The sequence below is a fragment of the Mesocricetus auratus genome, unplaced genomic scaffold, assembly GCF_017639785.1.
Source record: "Mesocricetus auratus isolate SY011 unplaced genomic scaffold, BCM_Maur_2.0 Super-Scaffold_100676, whole genome shotgun sequence".
In the NCBI taxonomy this organism is placed as follows: domain Eukaryota; kingdom Metazoa; phylum Chordata; class Mammalia; order Rodentia; family Cricetidae; genus Mesocricetus; species Mesocricetus auratus.
The window spans coordinates 94079824-94096714 of NW_024429266.1; positions in this window are offsets into that span (position 1 = coordinate 94079824).

Genomic DNA, 16891 nt, shown 5'->3' on the forward strand with positions numbered 1-16891 from the left:
CTTGCTGACTGTGTCCTTTGCCTTACAGAAGCTTCTCAGTTTCAGGAGGTCCCATTTATTAATTTCCAACAACTCTTATGTCAAAGAAACTCTAGCAAACAAAAACCTGGCTTACATTCTGGTGGAAATGCAAGCAATAAAAAGATGGGGAAATACATATGTGGGATGCAGAATAACGAAAATAACCCTGTAAAAGGCAATAGGAACATACACATGCAGTGAACATTTGAAAGGATTAAATTTACACACAGTGCAGTTCACCCCTATGAAATACAAGTTTCAGAGTTTACAATTGGATCATTGTATAATCAATACCATCACATAATTTTGGGATGTTTCATCGTCTTCTAAGGCAAAAGCTGATTGCATCAACTTTCTTTTCCCATTGCTGTTCAGTCTTCCAATTGTAAACAATGAACAGCTTTTCCTCTATACTCTGGACAATTTGTTTATTATAGACATTTCTTATAAATAGAAAGGTAAAACGCATGCATATATAAAACACTTTTCTTCCTTTCATGGTGCTCTCAGGATCAGACAGTCTGTTGTTCGTGTTAATTGCTTTAAATGCTCTTTGGGATCATAAAACTCTATTGCTGTCTCCCTTGCTAAGTTATTGGACATTTTGATTGTTTCAACTTTTTGGTTGTTTAAAATAAAATCACTGTAAATATCTACGTGAAATCGCTTGGGTGTACTTCTTTCCTTTTCTATCCAACACACATTTTGTGGCAGTCGATGAAGCTAAAATGGAGAAGGAAACATTACACCGAGTCTATTTGGGCCTGGAGAGATGGCTTAATAATTAAGAATGCACACATCTCCTGGAGCCATCCAAGTTTTAATCCAAGCAGCCATATTGGGTTGGTGGAAGTCCAACTCAAGGTAGACTCATCACAGGTGACCTCCATATGTACCCAAACAGATATGCATACTCACATGGAGACAAGCACACATACACATATATAAAAATCAATCTTTATAGTCTTGCCTACAGGAGAGAGTTTTATAGTGAGCTTAATAAAACAATGAGTGGAAACATTTCAAATGCTTCAGTGAGCCAATAGTAAAGATTTGAGGAGTTTATGCCGTGAGGCTTCAGTGTATGCTGCATTTGTTCCCTACTCTCTCATAGTGACTGACAGGTAGGGGCAAGATCTTGGATGATTCCATTTCAAAGTAATGGCTTCCAGGTTCTGGAGAATGATTTCTTAAAAGTAAATCCTCCTGAAAACAGAAGGTCAGTGGCCTAAGCAAGAGGCCTTTTGAAACTTTTCTCAAGATGAGGAGGACTTTCTGTACATAGGGTCCTCAGTCAAGTAGAAGAATCAATTGGTTGCTTGGTAACTTGAGGTGTAACTTTTTGGACTGGACACAAACTGTCTTTAAAGAAGCCTGGCTATCTCCCACTCTGACAGTATGGAAGAGATAGCTTGGCCTCATTCTTATCAATAGCTCTAATTGCCACCGCTATGAGCTGAGTGTTCTTGACTTACAAAATGAGAGAAATCCTTAATCCTTTTGGTATTTTTATTTATTCTTCTCTCATACAATATATCTACACCTCAATTTGCATTCTCTCTACTGCTTTCCCCCACCCCACCTCTTCTCTTCCCTTGAGCCATTATTCCTTCATTTCCCTTAAGGAAAATGCAGGACTCCCAGGGATATCAACTGAACCCAGCATAACAAGATGCAATCAGACCAGGCAAACACCCTCATATCAAGGCTGGAGAAGGCAATCCAGAGGGAGGAAAAGGGTCCCAGAAGCAGACAAAAGAGTCAGAGATAGCTCTAATTACCTCTGTTAGGAGTTCCACAAAACCCCATGCTAAACAATCATAGCATATACCCAGAGAACTAATTGTAGACCCATGCACATTCCATGATTATTGCTTCAGTTTCTGAGAGTCCTTATGCACACTGCTTGCTTACTTCTGGGGGCCATGTTATCCTGGTGTCCTAGACCCCTCTGGCTCCTACAATCTTTCTTTTTGGGGTTCCTCAAACTTTTCCTAGTGTTTGGCTACGGATTTCTGCATCTGTTTCCATAAAATGTCAGAGGAAACATATATGATGACAACTGGGCTAGGCACCAATTTTTGATATACCAAAATATCATTCGAAATCATTTTGTTGACTTTGGGGGATATTCAGTCATGTTTGGTTGTGTAGGAGTGAACCCCACAAAGCTATCTGCCCAACATGGCGGGGGTCAAGGTAGAGATAAAAGGAAGTGAAAGGAAAAGGGGCTTCCCTTTTTCTCCTGGAAGCCAGCCACACTTCTAACTCCTGGTCTGTGCGACTCTCTCTCTCTCTCTCTCTCTCTCTCTCTCTCTCTCTCTCTCTCTCTCTCTCTCTCTCTCTCTCTCTCTCTCTTTCTGATAAATAAATATATTGTTTTCCCTATATAGGTTCGAATACCGTAATATGGTTCTAGTGTAAATGTATGGGCTATCTAGCATTTGGTACCTCGCAATCCAGTTAGTATAAGGTATGGAGTCTCCTCTCCCTACCTGTGTTTCAACTTAGACCAGTTGTCCCGCGCTACCGTCTCGCCAGCAAGAACGACGCGGCACACTTAGGATCCTTCTGCAGAACAGCTTTAATGCGTCTTGAGAGGGAGAGCATAAGCTTACAGAGCAGGGGCCCAGGGAGCGAAAAGCCCAACCCTTATATAGCTCAGCAGTCCCCGCCTCGGACGTGTCATCTCCTTACTGGCTCCTGCTCGTCAGCCCATATGACGCCACGGGAGAGGCAGAGAGTAAGGGATGGAAAAGTAGCAGGCACGTGCACACCAAGGTTGTTTACTCCAACTGACAACGGGTGTCAGCGCCATCTTGTAACGGAGAATGTGGGGGCGGCTCCCCACAACCAGTCAATGGTTGGTCAATCCCACAAGATCTGAGCCGCTATTGCCCCAGCACATGTTGAAGGACAAAGGATTTGCTGCTGGGGTGGTGTCTAGTTCCACCACTAGGAGTCTTGCCTGGACACTTCAGATTCTGTATCCTCCTTTACTAAGAGTCCATGCCAGAGTCACTTTCATAGATTCCAAGAAGTTTCAATGGCACAAGGTTTCCACATTGTCCCCTGTGGTTGTTTGAAAGAAAATGAACCCCAAAGGTAATGACACTGCTAGGAGATGTGGCTTTTTGGGGGTAGGGATGGCCTTGCTGGAGGAAGTATGTGACAGTGGAAGTGAGCATTGGGGTCTCCATATATGTTGCAAGCACTGCCTAGTGTCCTGCATTACTTTCTGTTGCCTGCAAGTCAAGACATAAGACACTGCTACTTCTCCAGCACTATGCCTGCCTGCAAACCACTATGTCATTCCAGGATGATAATGGACTAAACCACTGAAAATGTAAGCCACCCCAATTAAATGTTCTTTACCTTTATACGTGTTGCCATGGTCATGGTGTCTCTTCATGCAATAGAACCCTTAACCTAGACTCACCCCAAATGTCCCATAATTCTAGTACACTTTTCCAACATCCTTTCATCCAGCACCTGATTTCCCCTGTTTCTATCCTCACCTGACCCCAGTCCACCCACAGAATCCATTCTATATCCCTTTTCAGTCTGATTCACACATCCCCCTAGGTCTTTTCTTGTTTTTCTTAGACTCTCAGGGTCTGTGGATTATAGCATGACTATCCTTTATTTAACAGCTAATATTCAGGCATAAATGAGGACATACCATGTTTGCTTTCAGGATCTGGGTTGCCTCATGCAGGATATCTTTTGAGTTTTATTTTTCCATTAACCTTTAAATTTCATTATACGATTTGCTTTGAATAGATAAATTTCTTCATCAGGTTTTTGGTTGAGGGGCATCTAAGTTGTTTACAGTTTCTGCCTGCTATGAAAAAAAGCTGCTATGATCATAGTTAAGCAGGTGTCCTTATGGTAGGATGGAGCATCTTTTGGGTATATGCCCAAGAATGGTACAGCTGTGTCTTGAGTTAGACCAATTTTCTGATGAACTGACATATTGATTTCCATAATGGTGACATATTTTTGTACCCCTACTAGCAATGGAAGTATGTTTTACTTGTGACACATTCTCGCACTAGTTGTCAGTCTGTTATTGATCTTGGTTATTCTTAGAGTTGTAATATAGAATTTAATGTAGTTGTGAATTGGAATTCCCTGGTGGCTAAGGATATAAAACATTTATTTAAGTGTTTCTCAGCCATTTGAGATTCCTCTATTGAAAATTCTGTTTAAATCTGCACCACCATTTTTAACAGGTTACTTGGTTTGTTGATGTCTAGTTTCACAAATACTTTGTTTCTGACATTAGCCCACTACTTAATGTGAAGTTGGTAAAAACATTTTCCTATTCTGTTGGCTGCCATTTTGTCCTATTGACAATATCCTTTGCCTTTCAAAAGCCTTCTAGTTTCATGAAGTACCATTAATTTAGTAGTGATCTCAGTGGATGCACTATTAGTGTTTTGTTTTGGATATTGTCCCCTGTTCTAAAGTATTTAAGACTGTCTGCCATTTTGCTTTCCATCGGATTCAGTGTGTCTGGTATTATGTTGAGGTCTTTGATCCCCTTGGACTTGAGCTTTGTACAGGATAATAGATATGGATTTATTTGCATTATTCTATACGTATATAAAAAGTTCAACCAACACAATTTGTTTAAGATGCTTTCTTTTCCAGTGTATATTCCTGGCACTGAGAACGTGGAGGATTGTGGGCAGGAGCTGTACATGGAGCTCTGGTGGCATGCTTGGCTTGGGATATGGTCATGAGGATGGGGAAAGAGATTGGAGACAGAATCCAGACAGCAAACAGAAATTGGAAGAGGCCCAAAGATAAGAGTCCTCCCTGGAGTTCTGGTAAACAGCATTTGGTGCAGCAATGAGTCTCTGCCCAAGTTTGGGCCTGGAGTTCTGCCGGCTGCAGTGGCCTCTGATCTAGCAGGGAATCTCTGTTTGAGTTGGGGTCTGGAATATGTTGATGAGGATAGAAGGGGGCACTGGCCATAAAGATAGACTCATGTCGGGTAACAAGAGAGTGGATGAGGTCAGCTGGCAGCCTACCTTGTCTTCTGAAAGGTGTGGCTTAGTTTTGGGCAGGGAATGACTGCAGGAGTCGGGGCTGGAACATAGTGGCAAAGAGGTTAAAGACAGCTGAGGATTGGGTCTGTTGAATGTGTAGAGTGGAGAAGTTCCTCAGGCAAGTGGCTTTCCTGATCTTACAGTAGGCACAGCCTGTAGTTGGTAAGGTAGTGTCTGCCTGAAAGGACGGTAGGAATTGCTAATGTGGCGGTATAAACAGTCATGACTTTTAAGAGGTAGGTATATGATGATGGTGTTCTTTCATTGCCAATATGGAGGTTTCACAGCAACTTTATTTAACCGGCTTGTCACAATGTCCTTCTGCCTTCTGCTGTAAAAGGATGTGAGAAATGTATCAGCAGCCCAAATATTATAACACTGCCCAGGAGGTTCACATCCTCTAGAACCACAAACGATGCATTTCTGTTCTTTATAAGGAACTCAACATATCTGTAATCTCATTATAGCACAGAATACAGTAACATACCTGTCTTTTATTGTGTTTTTATTACCATCATCTTATAAAATGTGAAGTAGTATCTTATTGTAGTTTTGATTTACATTTCTTTAAGACAAACACTAGTAATATCAAGGGCAATTGTACACTGGACTTTAACAAATTATCCTTTAAGAGATATTTAAATTTATGTATTTGTTACACTGGGATACAGCTCTTTTCCTTTGAGCTTCTGTATTTATTGTGTATTGTATGTATTAATACATTTTTACTAGTCATAATTAACACATTCTGAGTTATGTAGAGAACAAATGAAGTGACAAACACTCCTACATCTTTAGGTCACTTTGTTTAGTTTCTATAGCAAAACAGTGAAACATAAATGTCAGAAACTGTTTTCCAGGCCCCAAAAAGAATGTAATTATACATAGTATTTATATACATGACAGACAATAAGTTGTATTTTATTAACTATTTATAGAAATTGAGAAGTCTTTGTAAAATCTCTTTTCAATATTCCCATAAGACATATCTTTACACAAACTCCCCTGGGCATTTCCTCAGTTGGCACATTCCATTGAACCTAGGTCCTATTGCCTAAACTTTTGGAAAGCAAGGACATTTCCCCCAACAACCTCTGATTTTAGTTTAACACTGATTGCTCTGTGCCTTGAAGACAAAACCTACCTGTTATTCATTCTGCCTGCTCAGTCTTTTATCATCAGTATGTTGACCCCATACTTGGATAGACTGGTAGAGGGGAAATAAAACAAACAGCAGGTAGTGTTACATGGAAGTTTTATAGAAAGAAATAACATAGTATTATAAGTGATGATACAGCTGCGGGGTGTCAGATAGCCAAAATAAAGAACATATTTCTTGTATTGCTGCTGTTGATGGCCATGTTTTTAAAGACAGAGTATAGCTAGGTAACCATAACTGACTTGGTCCCTTAGGTAGCCCAGGATGATCTAATTCATAAAAATATTTCTGCATTAGCTTCTAGATTTCTAAAATTATAGGTATATGCATCAACTATTGGTACACAAATGTACAATTTCATTAATGTTTCAGCAGTATAAGAGACCAACACAGTACACATTCGTTGCAAGTCTTGTTACCAAACTATGAATGAACAAAAATATAAAATTGTTTCAGATTTAATAACTTTTTATTGTTTCCCATGGGATTTTTAATTTTGTGTGATCAAATAATCTGAAAAACAAGAAATTAACGGCTAGTAACAATTCACTCCCTCAATAATATCTGTCTGAGAGTTCAAGAGCAAGTGTCTAGTTCTGTGTCCTTCTGAGTTGGAAATTTTGGGGAAAATATTGGATGATGTTGCAACTGAGAATCCTGACATGGAAAATGTTAAAGATGTAACTATGCCAAAGCATGCTTCATAGACAATCTGTGAAATAAAGAATGAAAGTAAAAATATCTTTTACTTGGTAAAACATAAAAGAAGCTACCTCCTCTAAAGTGAAAGATACAAGAACACAGTAGTGACTTTTACTATAAAAACTTCATATAGTATACCATGGAATCTGTTTAATGTGGGAAATGCACAAATTAAAAGAACTTCTTCATAAGTGATTGGTAAGGTCGGTTTGTTTACATGTGGCACCAAGCATGCTCAGGTCATATAATTTCGCTTTTAGAAATGACTCAAAATTATCAACTTAAACTACTTTATTACAAAAATAAGAAGAGTGAGCCTTACAAAGGTCAAACAATTTTTCTAAGAAGGGATTTTTGATTAGTGTCCTCCTACACAAAAGCTATGTGTTATTTTCTTCATTTCATGTTGTTTCTATATTAGTTTTTTTCTTTAGTTATCCCCTTTTTCACTCAATGATTTTAATGTCTCTTTTTTGTCTCTTAAGTTAATATACTATAGTTTGTGCAATGTGTCCATTATTTTATAGAATGAACATTTAAATTTCCATTTATATTTTAATCTCATTTAAATGCAGAAGAAACTAGAATCCTGCAGATTCCTAAAAATTCCAAATAGAGTAGTGACATGGCCAGCTTTCAAGTACAACACAGTACTATCAGTCATGTCCATAAACACTTTTAGGCACAATGTTTATTTCTTATTGTAAGTTTTTTTTTACATTTTTAATTAGAAACAAACTTGCTTCACATGTCAACCCCAGTATCATCTCCTTCCCTTCCTCCCGTAACCCTCCAACATCCTCCCACCCTATCTCCATTCCTATCCCCATAGGGGATATCCAGAGTCTTTCATGTCATTCATGGCAGGGTCTAGGCCCTCCCCCAAGAGTCCAGACTAAGAGAGCATCCCTCTTTGTGGTATGGACACTGAAAGTCCATTTATATGCCAGGGATAAATACGGATCTACTGCCCCATAGAATGTCCAGGCCTCTTTACTGACACCCACATTCAGGGGTTCTGTATCAGCCCATGCTGGGCTCTTAGCCATCATTCTAAGGCCCAAGATCTCCCCCTTGTTCAGGTCAGCTGTTTCTGTGTGTTTCAGCAGCTCAGTCTTGACCCCTTTCTCATCACTCCTCCCTCTTTGTCACTGAGTTCCAGGAATTCAGATCAGTGTTTAGCTGTGGGTGTCTGCCTCTGCTTCTGACTGTCTTTGGATGGAGGTTCTAGGATGTTATGTAAGATAGTCATCAAAATCATTATCAGGGAGGGGCATTTAAAATAGTCTCTCCACTATTGCTTAGTTTGCTAGTTGTTGTCATCCTTGTGCATCTCTGGGGATCTCACTGGTGCCAGATCTCTCCTCAAACCTGTAATGATTCCCTCTATTATGGTTTTTCTCATCCTGTTATCCCCTACTTTTCCCCAACTTTACCTTTTTGCTCCCTTTGTCCTTGTCTCTCCTTCTCTTATCCCCCTCTCTTTTTCCCAGCTCCTATCCCCAACAAACCTGCTCAGGAGATCTTGCCTCCTTCCTCTTCTCTGGGGTACCATGCATGTTTCTCTTAGGTTCTTTCCTGTTTCCCAGACCTTCTGGCAGTAAGCTGGCACTCCCCTGATCCAGGTCTAAAATCCATATATGAGTGAGTACATACCATGTTTGTCTTTTTGTGAGGTTACCTCACTCAGGATGGTGTCTTCTAGTGCTGTTCATTTGCCTGCAATTTTCAAGATTCCACTTTTTTCCGCTGAATAGTACTCCATTGTGTAAATGTACCACGCTTTATCCACGCTTCAGTTGAGGGGCATCTAGGTTGCTTCCAGGTTCTGGCTATTACAAATAATGCTGCTATGAACATAGTGGAGCAGATGCCCTTGTATGAATTTGCCTCCTTTGGATATATGCCTAAGAGTGGAATTGCTGGGTCTTGTGGTAGACTGATTCCCATTTTCCTGAGGAATCTCCATACTGATTTCCAAAGCAGCTGTATGATTGAGAAGTCCCACCAGCAGAGGAGGAGTGTTCCCCTTTATTCACATCCTCTCCAGCATAAACTGTCATGGTTTTTTGTTTGTTTGTTTTTGCCATTTTAACAGGAGTGAGATGGTGTTTCAGAGTTGTTTTGATTTGTACTTCATTAATGGCTAAGGATGTTGAGCACTTTCTCAAGTGTCTCTCAGTCATTTTAGACTACTCTATTGAGAATTCTGTATTTAGTTTTGTACCCAACTGTTTAATTGGATCCTTTGGTGTTTTGGAGACAAGCTTCTTGTGTTCTTTGCAAATTTTGGAGTTGAGCCCTCTGTCAGACATGGGGTTACTAAATATTTTTCCTATTCTGTGGGCTGCCTTTTTGTCTTGTTGACTGTGTCCTTTGTCTTTCAGAAACTTCTTAGTTTCAGGAGGTCCCATTGGTTAACTGTTGATCTCAGTGTCTGTGCTACTGTTGTTATGTTCAGGAAGTGGTCTCCTATACCAATTTGTTCAAGAGTACCTCTCACTTTCTCTTCTAAGAGGTTCAGTTTGTTTGGATTCATGTTGAGGTCTTTGATTCGTTTGGACTTAAGTTTTATGCATGCTGATAGTCATGGATCTATCTGCAGTCTTCTGTATGCCAATATCCAGTTATGCCAGCACCATTTGTTGAAGATGCTTTCTTTTTTCCATTGTAAAATTTTAGCTTCTTTGTCAGAAATTGAGTGTTCATAGGTGTGTGGGTTAAAATCAGGGTATTCTATTAGATCCCATGGGTCTACCTGTCTATTTTTGTGCCAATACCAAGACGTTTTCAGAACTACAGCTCAATAATAGAGCTTGAAGTCAGGGAAAGTGATGCCTCTGGAAGTGTCTTTATTGTACAGGGTTGTTTTGACTATCATGGGTCTTTTAGTTTTCATATAAAGTTCATTATTCTTTCAAGGTCTGTGAAGAATTGTGCAGTAGTTTGATGGGGATCGCATTGAATGTGCAGGTTACCATTTTTTACTATATTGATCCTATCAATCCAAGAGCAGGGACGACCTTTCCATTTTCTGGTATCTTCTTTAATTTCTTTCTTTAGACACTCAAAATTATTGCTATACAGGTCTTTTACTTGTTTGGTTTGTGTTATCCCCAGATATTTAATGTTGTTTGTGGCTATTGTAAAGGGTGATATTTCTCTGATTTCTTTCTCAGCCAATTTATTTTCTGTATAAATTTTTTGAAGTACAAAGTTAAAAATAAAGATAAATAGATTTCCAAAATTACTTTGTTAGATATGAGTACCATTATTGCTTACTGAGTATCCTCACTGATGCATAGTTACCAAAAGTGTAGTTAGTAAGTAAGAGATGGACACACATTAAATATCTATGACAAGTCTTAATAGCAACTGAACACAGATAATTTTATAGTAGATTCTGTATGGATGGCTTCATAGAGTGTTTGCTGAAACCTAACTTAGTATCCCCAGAACCCATGTGAAAACCAGGCATAGTGAAGTATACTTGTATTCCCAGTACTGAAACTAGAGCATCCCATAGACTTTCTGATCCACTGTACTAGCCGAGTTAGTGAGATCCAGGGTCAGTGAGAGACTTTGTCTCAAAACCAAAAAAAAAAGCAAAAATTTAACTATTCTTGGTAGAAAATCATTGAGGAAGGCGCAACATAAACCTCCAACCTCCACATCTCCACATGCATATATATTAGTGTACACACACACACACACACACACACACACAATCATGTCCCTAATAAAATTCTTTAAATATAAGTCATTGCATATTAAAATAAAAATTCAATAAATAATTATTCTAACATACACTATGTAATCAGAAATAATTATGTGTGGCATTATTAATTTATTACTGAATAGTGCATATGTGAGAGAAATATGACAAAAATAAAGACAAAGGACAACAAATATAAACACATATATAAATTATAGACACAATGACTATCAGAAAATGACAAAAAAGGAATAATTATGTAGATATTCCGGAAACACAAGGAAGTAGGTGAAAATGAAAGCAAGCCAATAATGAACAAGGAAATGGAAGATACATAAAAAGTAATCACAATTCACTATTTAAGAAAAAGTACTAAATTCGTAGTTTTGTAAAAACTAAATGTCAATTTAAATAAAAAAAAGTGCTAGTAACTTGTTGGACAATTTCAAGTGCTATTGATTTCATAGAAGGGGATGAGAGAATGTTAGTAAACAATTTAAAGTAGCCTATGAAATAACTGTTTAATTTTTCCAAATTTCATAAAATCTCCAAAGTAATAAATAGAACACCCAAAGCTAATGACAGACAGACAACAGAAGAGTATGGCTTAATCAAACTGGAGACAAGGTTGAGGAAAGATCTACTATATTTCATGTAGTTTAAGAGAACAGAGTGGACAACTTCAGAACCTGCATCATAATAGAAGTACAATTTGGCTGCTAAATCAATGTATGCAATTAAATTTAATTTGCCTATTATCGTACTTAACAACAACCCAGCTAGATACCCTTCATTCTACACTGGGGATCTGCCTGCAAGATGTGCTAGTGCAGTAGTCGCACAAAGCTTGTGGGACTAACAAATCAATGTCTGATTGGATTTAAAGCCCACCCCTAGGAAATAGATGCCATCTCATGCACTGCTCTGGTTACCGAGAACCTGAAACTGTATATGCTGGAGACCTGAGGGAAAACCAAATACTGTTGCTGTAGTAAAGGAACACAGGAACTGCATAACTCCTAATGACAAGTCATTATACTCATAGATGAGGGCTTTGCTCAGGCAGCGAGAGAGAAGCTCCTTACTGCAATTGACGGGAATAAATACAGAGACCCACAGCTGGACAATGTGCAGAGAGTAGGTGACTTCCTCGTTCGTGGATCAGACACCCAGCAGAAGAGGAGGCAGAAAGACTGTCGGAACCAGAGTGGATGGAAAATACCAAGAAACAAGGCCATCTAAACACAGCTGGACTGTGGGGAAACATGTCTAGAGCCTGTGTAGATTTGGCCTGATGAGGTACCAGTTTGAAAGTGGACTCCGTCATCTAAAGAGTGGATGTAAGTAAATTGTTAGGAGAAGCCTGTGAAGCTTGACACAGCATTGGAGGGGACCTGGCCACCTGATAGAAGTGTGACAGACAGACAAGGAGTTCAAGGAGAACAGGGAGCTGCGTATAAGGCACAAACAGTTCGTGACCAGACAGAAGGCACCTGCTTGCACATCAGTGGAACTGAGGGCACATGGTGTGTGTGAGTGTGTGGGTGTCCTGAATGACACAGTCAGCTGCTCAATGTGGCCCAGCTGACTGTTCGAGTTCATGGATGGGATGTAGCTGGAGACTTCCAAAAGGAAATTGGAGCAAAAAGAAAATAAAAAACTCACTGAGAGGGTGTACGGTAAGAGGTGCAAAGTTAGACACAGCATTGTTGGATCCACTGCTTTGGCGTTTGCTAAGTCCATGCATTGGACATCATATACAGCAGCTACTTTTATTGTTCTATAAATAAATAAAGCTCGGGAGTCAGGTATTAGGGTATGAATCTGACACATCCAAGGAGCTACTGGGAAACAGTCAGCTGATCCTCCTCCACCTTCCCAGATTGAAAAGGGCCTCGAATCTATTTTAGGCCCTCCCTATTCCATCCTGCGACTCTCTGTTTTCATCTGGGTCAGCCAAAAGTCTCTATGGTTTGTTCTGGCCAGGTGAAAGTGTTACTCTACCCTCTGAATCAAGGTTTAACATCTATTGTCAGTCTCAGATAAAAGTGTAAACAAATCTCTTGTAACAAGGGGTAGTCACTATGTTTAATTGTGTAGCTACTGAAGAGCATCCAGGTTTTAATCATAGTTCCAAACACATTGCCATGCATAGTATACTGGGCTCAATTCAGTTGGGCTAAGAAATAGAAAAATTATAAACAGAAATGAATGCAGGAATGGGAAACAGGGGATACCTTGGGTAGGAGGGAAATTAGAGAAAGGAGAAGGTTGCAGTAATAAGAACATAGTTTGTATGTATATGAAGTTGTCAATTAGCAAATTAAATACATTTTAAAAAGGTACTGATAGTACATGGTCTTGGAGGCATTTTAGAGATGGATGTACTAGCTTACGGGGTAATATAAAACCAAGTACACTGAAGAGACTAAAATGAATTTATTAATATTTGAATGATACTAAGACCTGATAGAAAATGAAAATCAGCTTCATAAAGAAAATATCTAAGTTTTACCTATTAATGGCTATGCAGTCAAAGAAATGAATGAGAGATATAAAGGAGGGAGCAAGCTTGTTTTCTCAGATTCTATAAAATTGGGGATAGTAATTTTTATGCATGGTAGAAAAGAAAAGTCAATCAACCAATGAAATGAAAATAATGGAGACTTCACCAAATTATACAAGATTCATTACAATGTATGGCAATGCGAACCTATGCTGAAAGTCTGCCTTAAAGTTACATTATATTGATGGCACATTGGAACTTGCGGTTAAAATCTAATATGAAGTATATTGTTTCTGTTTCATAAAAAAAGAAAGAAGTGGGAACATAGTAGTAATGGATATGTTGGATGATTTGGTGGAATTTCCCATTTGATCATAAACCCAAGTTGCAAACATATTAATTAGATGAAATTTCCTTCGTGTTGGCTTCACAAATTTCATAATTACTTAAATGTGCTACAAAGGTATCTAACACTAACTTTCTGCCAACACACATATCTTTAACATTCTGTCACTCGAATTACTTGATATATACTCCCAACAGTAGTTTACATATTGCAAGGATAAGAACAACTGATATTACTGCTTTAAGTCAACTAGTTACACTGATCCTTGGTTTTAGTTAGTTTCCCAACTGATGAGATCCCCACAGAAGGTAACATTTAAAAAAGTATACTCAGAGTTGTAAACCTGCTTACCTTGGATTCACTACAGAGTATGTGTCTAGTTCTTTAACCAAAATATATATAGCCTTAAGAATAGCATCAACATCAAGGCACAATAACAAGAGGAAAGGAAAAGAAAGATTTTATGTGCAGATGGTGCCTTGCTATTTATCACTGAGCCACAAACAATTATCCTGGAAATATTGAGATTAATGGGCTCATTTAGGAAAAGAGCTAATTGTGAGAAGCATTGGGATAAATCTGAGCTATTTTCCATATCAAAAGTTTTCTCAGGGGCAATTGCATTTTCCATAGAGTTATAACCAAATCACCAGTGCCAGAATTGTTCCCTTCTTTCCTATAATTTTAGAATTTTTCATTTTATGGTAATATGATCACTCTGGGATGATGAGGTTATACACAGATAAATCTGTAAGTGAGCTCTGTCTGAGTGGGGCCAATTACTTGTATCAATTCCAGAAGTTCAGTTTCCCATTTGCATCTCAATTCACTCTGTCTTCCTCAGAGCTTAATACAACTCATCCTGTTTTGGTAGTAGCTTCCAATGTATAAATATTCATGAACACCACACATTTTTAAAGGTTTGCATTTTTACCCTACTGGTAACTGAGGGATTTGCTACCACCTTCCTTAAAGTCAACATGAAGTAAACAAAATCTTTCAAAGAAGTTTTATGGCAAGAACGCAGGCTAATAGACTTCAACATTCAGTTAATAATAGAAGTCTCTGAGACTGAGTTTAGAAAACACAGACTGAGACAACAGGCATCTCCAATGGGATGATTCTGGTATAAGTTTCTCATTGTGTCTGCCTGTGTTTTGTGAAGTGGAATTTCAGATGCTGGCATCAAGTATGATCATGCATGAAATAATTTATAAACAAGAGCTAGAGAGATGAAGCAGTGGTTAAGAGCATTTCTCTCCCAGAGGACCTGGGTTTAATTACCACATCGTGGATCACAACTGCATATAGCTTCATTTCCACTGGAAATAACCCTCCTTTCTGGCTTTTGTGGGCATTGCAGTTACATATGTGATGTACATACATATATGAAAGTTCTCACACACATAACATTAAAATATGCGAACCAAAGAGAACTTCAGACCAATATCCCTCATGAACATTGATGCAAAAATACTCAATAAAATACTGGCAAATCAGATCCAAGAACACATCAAAACAATCATTCACCACGATCAAGTAGGTTTCATCCCAGGGATGCAGGTATGGTTCAACATACGAAAATCCATCAACGTAATCCACCATATAAACAAGCTGAAAAACAAAAATCATATGATCATCTCACTAGATGCTGAAAAAGCCTTTGACAAAATCCAACATCCCTTCATGATAAAGGTATTGGAGAGATCTGGGATAACAGGGACATACTTAAACATAATAAAAGCTATATACAGTAAACCAACAGCCAACATCAAACTAAATGGACAGAAACTCAACACAATTCCTCTAAAATCAGGAACAAAACAAGGCTGTCCACTCTCTCCATACCGTTTCAACATGGTACTTGAAGTTATAGCTATTGCCATACGACAACAAAGGGGGATGAAAGGGATACAAATTGGGAAGGAAGAGGTCAAACTTTCACTGTTTGCAGACAATATGATAGTTTACATCCATGACCCAAAGAACTCTACCAGGGAACTCTTACAGCTGATTAACACCTTCAGCAAAGTGGCAACTCAAGAAAATCAGTAGCCCTACTATATACAGATGATAAAAGGGCTGAAAAAGAAATCAGAGAAACATCACCCTTTACAATTGCCACAAACAACATAAAATACCTTGGGGTAACGCTAACCAAACAAGTGAAAGACCTATATCTTAAGAACTTTGAATCTTTAAAGAAAGTAATTAAAGAATTCCTCAGAAAATGGAAAGACCTCCCATGCTCTTGGATAGGTAGGATCAATGTAGTAAAAATGGCAATCCTGCCAAAAGCAATCTACAGATTCAATGCAATCCCCATTAAAATCCCAGCACAATTCTTCACAGACCTTGAAAGAACAATAATCAATTTTGTATGGAAAAACAAAAGACCCAGGATAGCCAAAACAACCCTGTTCAACAAGGCAACGTCCGGAGGCATCACCATCCCTGACCTCAAGCTCTATTATAGAGCTATAGTCCTGAAAACAGCTTGGTATTGAGACAAAAATAGAGGTAGACCAATGGAATCGAATTGAAAACCCGGGTATTAACCCACACACGTACGAACATTTGATTTTTGACAAAGAAGCTATAAATATACAATGGAATAAAGAAAGCATCTTCAACAAATGGTGCTGGCATAACTGGAGACTGGCATGTAGAAGAATGCAGATCGATCCATGTTTATCGCCATGCATAAAACTTACGTCCAAATGGATCAAAGACCTCAACATAAATCCAGCCACACTGAACCTCTTAGAAGAGAAAGTGGGTGGTACCCTTGAACGAATTGGTACAGGAGACAGCTTCCTGAACACAACACCAGTAGCACAGACAGTGAGATCAACAATTAATAAATGGGACCTACTGAAACTGAGAAGCTTCTGTAAGGCAAAGGACACAGTCAGCAAGACAAAAAGGCAGCCCACAGAATGGGAAAAATATTCACTAATCCCACATCTGACAGAGGGTTGATCTCCAAAATTTACAAAGAACTCAAGATGCAAGTCTCCAAAACATCAAAGGACCCAATTAAAAAGTGGGCTGCAAAACTAAATAGAGATTTTTCAATAGAGGAGTCTAAAATGGCTGAGAGGCACTAGAGAAAGTGCTCAACATCCTTAGCCATCCGGGAAATGCAAATCAAAACAACTCTGAGATACCATCTCACTCCTGTCAGAATGGCTAAAATCAAAAACACCAATGACAATTTATGCTGGAGAGGATGTGGTGAAAGGGGGATACTCCTCCATTGCTGGTGGGAGTGCCAACTGGTTCAGCCACTTTGGAAATCAGTATGGAGATTCCTCAGAAAAATGGGAATAAACCAACCACAAGACCCAGCAACTCCACTCTTAGGCATATATCCAAAAGATGC